This window comes from Solanum pennellii, chromosome 9 (assembly GCF_001406875.1).
Source record: "Solanum pennellii chromosome 9, SPENNV200".
Lineage (NCBI taxonomy): Eukaryota > Viridiplantae > Streptophyta > Magnoliopsida > Solanales > Solanaceae > Solanum > Solanum pennellii.
Genome location: NC_028645.1, coordinates 35,917,168 through 35,928,419, shown reverse-complemented (window position 1 = coordinate 35,928,419; position 11,252 = coordinate 35,917,168).

The following is an 11,252-nucleotide window of genomic DNA, read 5'->3' as shown; positions in this document are numbered from 1 at the left end:
TATTATTATTATTATTGTTATTATTATTTTTGGGTATTTTAGCAAAAGGAATCGATGTTTAGAGCAAAATCCAGTTTAGTGTCAGAATATAGCTTCTCTATTTGCAGTCTATTATAGTGTTAATTTGTTATGTCTCAAACTTCCCACCTTATTGTGATTCAATGTGCTGATTTGGTTTGTTAGGAGGCAACCTTTATGTTCATTTTTAAAACTTAACATAGAAATAACTTCTTAGTGTAATAGATTGTTTTGTTTGATTCTAACTAGTTTGGGTTAAGTAATATTACTGCCATGTCTTTTTTAATTCCAACGAGGAAGTTTCGCTAATTGAATTTTGACGCTAAAAGTTTCTGCTTCTAAGATTCCATGTGCTCAATAAATGACAATTTTGTTCCTTCGATGAAGGTGCCTTTATTTCTCTGAATGATATAGCTCTGCAAAATTCTTGCTTCAATACCTTTCTGCCCACTTCTTAAATACTTTGAATAATAATAGGATACTCATAATTGCTTTCCATTGCTTTCTGTTTCTTTGCTTAAATTGCTTGTTGTACAGTTAGAATTAGCTGGTGGCTTTCTCTTGTATTAGTCGAGGTTTGACATGTTTCTTATATTTGAATTAGTTTGATTATTTTGCTTAAGCTAAGACATATGGTTAATTTCTTTTTGCCGTTATTTGTGTGCATTAAACCAGATTTATTGTCTCTTTCATTCTCTTCAAAATTAGCTCTCACATGAAGTTTGTCAACTTATACTTACTTAGTGTTTGAACTTGTTTGATGTTAAGTTTGTATATTTGGGTTCTATCATATAGCTTCTTTCTTATAGCTTCTTTCTGTCGGCGACCTTTACATGATATGAATCCACCACTAGTTAATAAGATTGATTTCTAATTTTGTTATCTCTTCCAATGAGATCAATTGTTCTATGTTCTACTCCAACTTTAGAGAATCGACTCAAACGAGATGTTCCAAAGTTCTCAAGTTATATGTGCTATTTTATTGGCTTGTCGTATAAATATTTATTGTTCTTTTAGATTTTTGCCCACCTATGGTGTTGCTGAATGCAATCTCTGTTTTTCTTTTTTATTTTTGGTCTGTCTATATTGTTGGAAGTCGAGTAATCATAGTAGCATGGATAGATTTTTCTTTCAAATTTTCTTTAGTTGTATCCCTTTAAAAATCTTGGCTGATGGACAAATATTAATTTATATGTCTTGAAGTTAATCCATGTTGTTAATCTATTATCATTGAAGTTGTGTAGCGATTAATGGAACCATTTATGTGGACAAGTGATCTCTTTCTTGGTTGATCTCTATTGATGAGGTCAAATATGTAGTTAAGACTTGTTGTTCATACATGCTCTTTAAATTTATTTATTACTAATCCTTTCTCTCTTCTTTGAATTTTACATGAACTATCTTATTTGAGTCCACTTGCACTCCAGACCTCTTGCATCTTCCTCCCCTCGGGTCCTCCTCCGAGTTGTGAAGGGGAAACTAGTATCATGAAGTTAAATTTCATATCACTGGCAGCGACTCAATAGAGAGTTACAACACTTCCAAAGAGCTAAAACGGAGAGCAAAATTGGCTCCATTTTTGCACCAGTTTCAGCAGTCCCCTAAGGGCTGGAAATTGCACCTTTTTTGGACTTAAAGGTTTGAAAATTGCATCAGCAGCAGCAATTTGCAGCAGCCAAATAAAGGCTGAAAGTTTGGGCGGAAATCCTAGTTTTCCCTCATTTTGTTTATTATCGTGTTGTTTAGTTTAGTTTCTCTTTATCTCTTATTATTGTGTGTTGTGTTCGTTAAATTTTTTTTATTTATTATTATTAACTTAGATGAATCCTTTGGAGGTTTTCAAATGGCTATTCTATTTCGTCAATTGTCTACTTTAAGTTTTCGAAACTTATTTTTAAGTTGAACAATTTAAGCCTATTAGAATAACTTGAGAACCTTTTATGTTCTTTCATAGTTATTGAAAAGATTTGGATCCATGTTTATGAATTTGAACTAACTATATAGTTCAAAATTTTGAATAGGAAAAAATTGTCAAGTTTCTTAAAATAAATTAGTTGCTTTTATTTTAATTTAGAATTTTGTATGAATGACTTGAGGATCGTTAATATCCTTTCATAGTTGTTTTAAACAAGGTCTTTCAATCCACGTTTATGTGTTGAAGCATTTGTGTGGTTCAAAATATGACTATGGACAAAAGTTTGAGATAAATCTTAAGATTTTTAGAAGTATAAAAATACTTTTATATAAGTTTCAACCGAGATTTTTATAATGAACTCTTTTATAAAATTAGCCAAACTTTTAAATCCGTCGTAAATCGCGTGTTAGCGGATTCTCTAAGACGCCTAAACCCTTCCTTGGAGAATTATTTGAACCCTTACCCAACTCTGATTTTATTTTAAAATTCATTTTAAATGGTTTTCTTAATTTTTCCTAAAAAATTAAGTGGCGACTCCTAAAATTAAACATTTTCCAAAAACTCTTCCAAATTGGCCAAAGTTGCGAAATCGGCTTCGAAACCCTTCAGTTTTCGAAATCGGGTCGTAACATTACCCTCACCACCCCTGCCCCGCCCCAGTTGCCAATCAAGTACATGACCATAAACTACATCAAACCCTGAAGCCACTAACGCCAGTTATAGAGTGATCAAGTGTGCAATAAACAACAAAAATTGGGCAACCCATAATGACAAATACCCTGAATCATCATATTGATAGTCACACAATATAATGACGAAAATAAATTGAAGTAATAAACCATAGAAAAGTTATTGTTCAAAGTAGGAACCAAAAAATGCAGTAGTATTTATAATGGTGCAGTAACAAATTCATGAACGTGATATCAGATTAAGGAAATCAGTAAACAAGAAAGCAACAATAAGGGGATGTGCAATCTGTGATGGAAATATCAGATTTAGACAAATGAATCTAGGATTTCTAGAACATGGGTGCACCACTAAAAAAAGAAGGAAAAAATATATTGCGTAGGAAGTGATTCTAGGTCCTCTAGTAAATAACTAAATATTTAATTAAGTGCACCATTTAGGCTTTTTGTAGCATGGTTGCCAACATATAATATTATTGGGAGGAGGCTTGGAACACTTTTTAGTTATCATGGGGTTGAACTAGAGATCGAACCTTAGCATGTTCCTTTTTTCCTTACTGATGGATGAATTGACACGATATATTCAATGAAAGATATTGTGGTTTTTACCATTCACAGATCACATAGTATAGAATAACAATATACAGAGTGGAGTTAACGAATAAATGGATGTTTTGAGATAGATCTTAGAGAATGAACTTTTAAGGTTAAGCAAAACTAAAACAAAGTATTTTGCGTGTAACTTCAATGATGTAAAACTTGAGGAAGAGGTGGAAGTGAGGAATGACTCACAAATCCTATTCAAGACAAAGAGAGGAAACTTCAAGAATCTTGGGTCTATAATTAGAGGCTTATGATGTCGCACATCATATTGGGTAGGGTGGGTAAATTGAAGGCATGCATCCCGGGGTACTTTGCGATAAATATGTGTTGCCATGGCTTAAAGGTATATTCCATAACGTGGTGGTTAGACCTAGTGTTATCAAAGACGCGCTTAATCCCTGAAGAGAAACTAGAAATGCGTTAAGCGCATTGCCTCGCTTTATGTGCGCCTCATCGTTGTCATCAAGGTTCTAAGAAAAACATTTCCTTGCCAATGAGCCTCTTGTGAATAGAACTTACGCTTGATGGCAGAATGAAGACATGAACCTTGTCTACCCATAAGATTTGATTATGAATGATTCAGTTGAAATCAGGTTGAATTTGCTGCTGCTAACCTTTAAGAGTTCAATTTGTTCTCAAAATCTAAAATGTCTAAGTGAGGTGATGAGTCACAATATATATAGACAAATATGAATTTGCTACACTATAGCTTGTCCTTTTATAGAAATAGATGAATTATGATAGAATTATCATTAACTTCTCTTTCCAATAAAGCTTTTTACATCCAGAAAAGAACTACTACATTCAATTTATTTGCAATAATGCTTTTTTACATCTGTCTCCCCTTGCACTAGTACAATAATCAAATCGGTCATTTTGCCTAAATATATGAGGGTCTCATTACTACTCTGCAGGTGAGAGTGGAAGTCCATAGAGGTGGCTCCGTGACTGATAATTGTATAAATTTCTTCTTTGGTAAATATGCCTCAACTTGTGAATTACATTCAGAAGATACAGGTATTAACATAGAGCTGGTTATTTCCTTGGAAATATTCTTTAAGACTTAGGCTCCTTGATTTTGATATCTGGTGCACCCGAAAACCACTGTAATGTGCAGCTTGCAAAAGATCAAGTATCTTAAGTAAATGTTGCCCTAGTAAAAAGGGATTTAAAAAGAACAAACCGCGTTTGTTTGTTTGATTATCTGGATAAAATTATTTTTTAGAAGAACAAACAAACATTTTTAAAAGAAACAAAACAAAACAAAAAACTTTTGTGATCTTTCCTTTGCTCAAACCAAAATTGAAGAAACTTCTACATTAGTCCCCAAATTCTAAATATTAATCAATTTGGCCCTCTTCTCGGAAATAAATTTACTGTTTCATAACCTTCTTTTACAGAAAGAAATGAAATGAAAATCATTTTCCAAAAACTTCCCAATAGTCTATTTGAGCACACCTTAGTGAGTTACCAAATCATGAATGTTTCCTTTTTTTAAGTGAGAGTTTCCTTCTACTAAGATGCTGCAACGACATACTTATTTTTTCCATCTTACCAGGCTTGCATATTTATGTGTCACCATTGATCGAATTCCATGTATTATGCCTTTATGACATAATAGGGATTAAAGAAGATGAGGAGCCCAATATATTTTCAAATAATTTTTGCCCCTTTTATTTCTATTCTAAACTTTATTCAAGTTCTACATAGAAATTATTTCTCTGCCAAGAACTTTATCCAAGATTCAATATCCATGACTGGAGAATTTAGTTTTTAGACAATTTAGGAAAACCGAAGAACTCGCCCATATGAATATGGAATAATTACTTGGATTGATACCTTTTAATTGATAATTACTTATTTTAGCGATAATTTTTATTTAATACCATTTATATCAATACTATGTTAAATCTACAATATTTATTAAAAGTGAATTATGTATGCAATAAATATGTATTATAACTATTTTTAATAATATATTATGCTTGGTTTTGTAAGAAATTGTCACATTGTATTATAAGTGTATTAAAATGTGTGATAAACGTATTAATCATCAATAAAAATTGTATTAGATGTGAATAATAAATTGTTCTTTGTAATATGTATTAAAATTGTATTATAAATGTAATAAAAGTGATCAAATTAAAAAAAATGTTATTGCTATAAATAATAAATATTTTGTTAATATAGTATATTTATTTAGAAAACACAAGAGTTTTGAAAGGACTAATCTTTTTTATTGGATTCTTAATTTGGCAAAACTTGTCTAAATATTAGTTGTGGTGTTTTACTCACACTTGATAGCAAATGAAAGGTGAGGGTTGGGGCACGAGTATGTTGTTTTACTAATATTTTGAATATTAAGGATAGAGAACAATTAGTGAATGGGGTAGGAGTTGAGATATTCATGGGAAAAAATGAGTTACACTCCTAAGTAGTTCGGAAAATTTTGATGGTGAAAGAATTTCCAAAAATCTTTTTCCACCATTCCACAGCTAACCAAAGTATCTTTTTTTCTTCCAAGAGTGGCAGGCAAGTGAGGCTTTCGAATTTGGAGAGAAAAATGACTAATTCTATTTTAGATTTTTCAATCATTGTTTCGAATATTTCAGAAAATTTCTAGAAGAATATGAGCAAACCCATGAACTAGATGGGAAAACATAATAGAACAAATTGGTCAAGGAAGCTTGATGATGATCTCTTGTCCTATCGCACTGCATACAAGACTCTCATAGGTATGTCTCCACACCAACTCGTATATGGAAAGTCTTTCCATTTGTCGGTAGAGCTAGAGGATAAGGCTATGTGGGCAATGAAGAAGCTAAATCTAAATTGGGGTGCCTTTAATTCTATTTTCTCTACTTTTTTTAATTTCTTTTTCCTCTATCATTTCCCCCCCTCTCTCTCTCTCATCAACACCCACCCTATCTATAAATTTTCATTGTCATTGTTGAACCACTATCACCATAGCAGCCTCATCTTCTCACCCATCTCCTAATACTTGATTTGTGGGTTATAAAAGGTGGGGGTGGGGGTGAGAGTGGGGAGTGCTTAGAAAGGAATGGGGTGGAGAGAGATAAAGATTTTGGGAAGTTAGAGTGAAAAAATTTGAAGCATGACTTTGGACAAAGCGAAGAGGAAGAAGATGATGAAGGAAATAAATATAATTTGTTTTTTTTATATATATGTGATATTTGACAGCTGGCAACGCGTGGTGCACTACATGAAAATAATATGGTTGTCTAGTTTTAGTATTTTTTATATTCGGTTTAAAAATAGCCTAAGGGGGTAATAGGACCCTCGTAAAGTATAAGTGTGTAGTTGAGAATTCGACCATATATTAGGGGGTCATTTGGCCATTTTCTCAAAAATAAAATTGCAGATTCATTTTTGAATGTTCAATGTGGAGCGTCATATATCCCTTATTCACGCAAAACTATAAAGATGATCAATGAAAAATATTACCAGTCAAATGCAATTATTTATATATTTATTTCAATTTGATGAGGTTCAACCATGTGATAAGTCTTATCTCACCAATATTACCTTATAGACAATATATGTTTTGCATTGTTCTTGTCTTCTAGCCAAATGTGCTTTGCATGTGTATTCCACGTTAAATTATTTGATATCATATGAACATGTGAAGAGAACAACTATATTTGATATATTCACATATTTTAACATTTGATGTGTTTCTTCTTTTTCTTTTTCTTTTTTAAAAAAGAATTCAGAATATTTTAAAATAATATATTTTGAAGTTATAAGATCTCATTAACTTTATTATACATTTGTGACATATATAATACTTTATTAGTTTAAATACAAATACCTACCTGAATATAAATATATATTTGCATTAATAAAAATATTTATCTCAGAAAATTAGATATTAAATAAATAATAAAAATTAAACTAATACAAATTTCAACCGGCGTTATTTCAAGTCATATCGACTTTTCTTCGGCTAAAATACTGAAATATTAAAAAATAGAAAATAAGTAAAACAAAAGGGCGATATTTATATAATAGTAATTATTTTGAAGCAAACTTCTAGAGAGTCCAAATCACGTAAGTAACATTGATAAATAAAATCATTCTTTTGACTTGAACATCAAAAACAAATTGTGACAATTCTCTACATTTTATAAAATGATACTCAGAAACATATATCTACATCACAAGAGAAATTATTAACAAAAACAAATGAATTTATATTATATCATGTTAGCTTCATATATTGGAATATTACATATTAATGTGTATATGAAGCAAAAAAATAATTATTATGTATTCAAAATTATATTATTTTCCTCAAATACTCGAGGTTATGGAATATACCCTCTTAGGATAGAAAGACTTACTACATCAGAATAGTGGTACCTCATATTCTGCTAAACTTTGAACTCATTCAACGACAATAAATCATACAAAAAAAATTAAAATGCAAGAAGAAGAAGAGTGAGATTAAAAATAATTGTGGTTGGAAAATAAGAGTGTAACACTGCGGAAGGTCCATGACTTAGACGAGCCTCACCTATAAAATAATGGTTAAAATGAAGTTTCCAGACCTAGAATAATGTAACAAACTTGAATTAGAAGTATTAGAGTCCAAACGTCAAGGGACGACCAGAAACTAGTGCAATTGAACTAGTTAATGTCCTTAGGTCTTGTGAAGGTTTGAGTGTATTGTATGAAGTCAAAAACTTGTAAAGTACTTTAAAAAGGTAAAATGATGTATTAGGGTCAAAATGTCCAGGTCCGACTCTCCAAGGACCACCGTAGGGTTCCTTGAAGGGATCCCACCCTTGACCAAACAAGTTGCCAAAGGCAACAACAAATTGCACTCTCAAGAAACCAGTCCGCGTCGCGGACATGGTTCACCATGGACCAAAATTATTGGTCCGCGTCGCAGACTTTACTGTCTCAAAAATCTATTTCAAATCTTGCGGGAACAGCTTCGCGACGCGGACTTGTTTTTCGACGAAAAATCTGAAATTAGAATTCAAGTTTGACTTCACTAAAGGGTCAACTTAAGTGAGGGGTCTTTTAGATATTTTAAGGGAGGTTTATATATTGATTTTAAATCAGTTTTATCTTATATTCACTCACCAAATCAAAACTCAAAACCTCTCACCTTTCTCTACTTTCTCTCTCTATTCTATCTCCATTGAAGAAACCAAGAAGCTTGAAGAAGACACCTAATCCCTCAAGTTTCTACTCGAATTTGTGACTAAAGTCTCTATAAGGTATGAATTCTTTCACTCTTGGGATTCCTTTCTCCAAGAGGTCCATTCAAAGTTGATTTCTAAATAACCCAATTCCAAGGGTTTTTCTCTGCAAATGGATTTTCCTCTAAACTTGAAATTGATGATTGATTACGACGAATTGTGATTAACTATGGCTAATTAAGTTTATGTTGTTGAGTAATTAATGTTGATTAATGGATTCGCGTGATCCACTCACTTTCCTAATTCCCCAAATCTTGGATCATGCTTATGAATTGATGGATGTATTGATCGTTAGACTTGTGTCAACTATTTTATTTTATTCATGGACTGCCTATTGTCGTGTATTGTTGGGATTGAATCTATTTTTTAAAGAATTCATGGTTTGAACCTTTTACCCTAACCCTAGCTATGAATTGGACTTGTAAATGATTAGGTTTGTTGGAATTGGTTATGTTATCGTTTGATTCACTATATTATGATGATGATGAGTGGGTTATTGGATAATTGTGATGAATTAAGGGTAAGATCTTGATGAAGTCCATGGAGGCTATTTGGTAAGACTTTGTAATCTTGAACTCTTTACTTCAATGGTGATGATTTATACTTGATAATGGTGTTCAATTGAAGTATTATATGTGATTAGATTAAGAAGATATGATATGATGAATATGATGACATGATATGATTATGTTGAATGTGAGATCATGGTAAGGGTGTGATGATTCAAGAGTGATTCTCTTGTGTGCCTTGTATGATATGACTATGACATGTTGATCTCATCAATGATGGTTTGTGATGAAATGAAGTTCTCATCTTATACCTGGTGAGCTAATGACATGATATACAAGGGGGTTAGTCTCCTATGACCTACATTAAGTTATGATAATTGAGAATGAATTAATAATATTTCAAAAAGGGATTTTAGCTTAGCACCGAGTGAACTTGACAATGAGAAGTGTTGACTCCCAAAGAAGGGAGATTCACCAAATATTCTCATGATATGAGGACTCCAATGCTAATGGGCATGTAGAGGGTTCAAGACATATCTCCTAGTTTCTTAACTATGTTGCCTACATAGCAATACTAGATAGTGGATCCACCCAGAATGCTACGTTCATGTTTTGGTCCTACCTTGGCAAATAGATCACCTTCTTTCGAGGTTTCATGACACCGAATTCCATGATTAGCTTACATGGTCTATTGTAGGTTAAGGCAATTGTTCCTGAAAGTAAAATGAAAGTAATAAAGTGAACACTAAATAGGTTGACTTAAGGGGTTCTACTTAGTGTAGAGACTCTACTTATACATGACACAAGTTGACCTTGAGGGAAGTGCTAGGAGGTTGTTCTAATGTACTTATGATATGAAAGAAATGTATATGACGACTTTACATGTTGATGATCCTCTATGATGTTAGTTTCATTGATGAACATACTATTGGTCTAAGTTGATGTACATGTTATGAATATGCATTATATGAAGAGATATGAAATATAGACATTGCTTATGATCCTCTACTTGGTTTACTTGATTATGTGGGGTTATGCGGCTTCACATAAGCATTGCACTTGTAGGCTTGAGAAGGGGTTGTGAGTAAGGGTCTTATATGTTGTGATGATATGAACTCTTGTACATGATTTATTGTTATGACATTACGTTGGAGTTGTTATGTTTATATGATCTTGATATGATGCCATTCATGTCGATATGACCTTATGTTGATAATATTCATGTTTACTTGACTTTATGATGATGTTGGTCTTGTATTGAATATGAACTTGTCTTAAGTGAATATGTGATCATTGACTTGTATATGTTCTTAATTGTGCATAAAGGCTTTTGAATGACTTAGCATGATTTTGAACTAAATGTCCTTTTAAGCATGATTTCAATGGTTCTACTTGCATATGTTTCCATACTTGATACATGTGGTTGTACTAATTCATATTCTTTCCCTTTTCGCAAAAAGTATATAATTGGGCCATTGAGATATCAAAGTCGCTTTGCAAGAAGACTTAGACTTTTCCCCGAGTTTTTGATAGGTCCTCAAGTTTGAGGATGGTGCCTTTGTTCTACCTAGTAGTATTGATATTATCTAAAGAGAATCATTTCTTCCCTCTTCTTGAAGATATTTGTTGTAAGCCCTATGTGGCAATATGAACTTGTATAAGGGCTATGTCCGAATGTTGTATTCTGCTTTAGATGGTTTAATGTTAGACGAAGTATTAGACTAATTCTTATGTATTGACTATGTTGCCTAAACGAGAAGCCTATATAAGCTTCACTAAACGAGGAGTTTATGTAAACTCCATATGTGATATGTGAGAGGTCTATGCATACCTCAATATGTAAAAAGTTTTTAATTTTCCGCATTTTTGACCTATGATATGTTATGACGAATGCTAAGGGCTTGTCCAAGTCCTCTCCGAGGACGACGACGCTGGTTACGTCTAGGGGGTACTCCCCGGTCGTGACAAAGAGGAAGTCCCTCTATTTATAGTCAACAAAGAGTAGTATGAACAAATGTTTTTTTTTTTGTGTCTTATCTGAAAATCATGACCTTTAAGAGAAGTCACAACTTATTGAAGAAGACACAACTATTTGAAGAAGTCACAACTTATTGAAAAAGTCACAACTCATCGAAAAATCACAACCCTTTGAAAAAAGTCACAACTTACTGAAAAAGTCACACCACATCGAAAAAGTCACAACCTAAATTAAAGATATTATAGTAATTTAACACTTAAATTAGGAGTTCATACTTTTAAGGTAATATATATATATATATATATATATAAA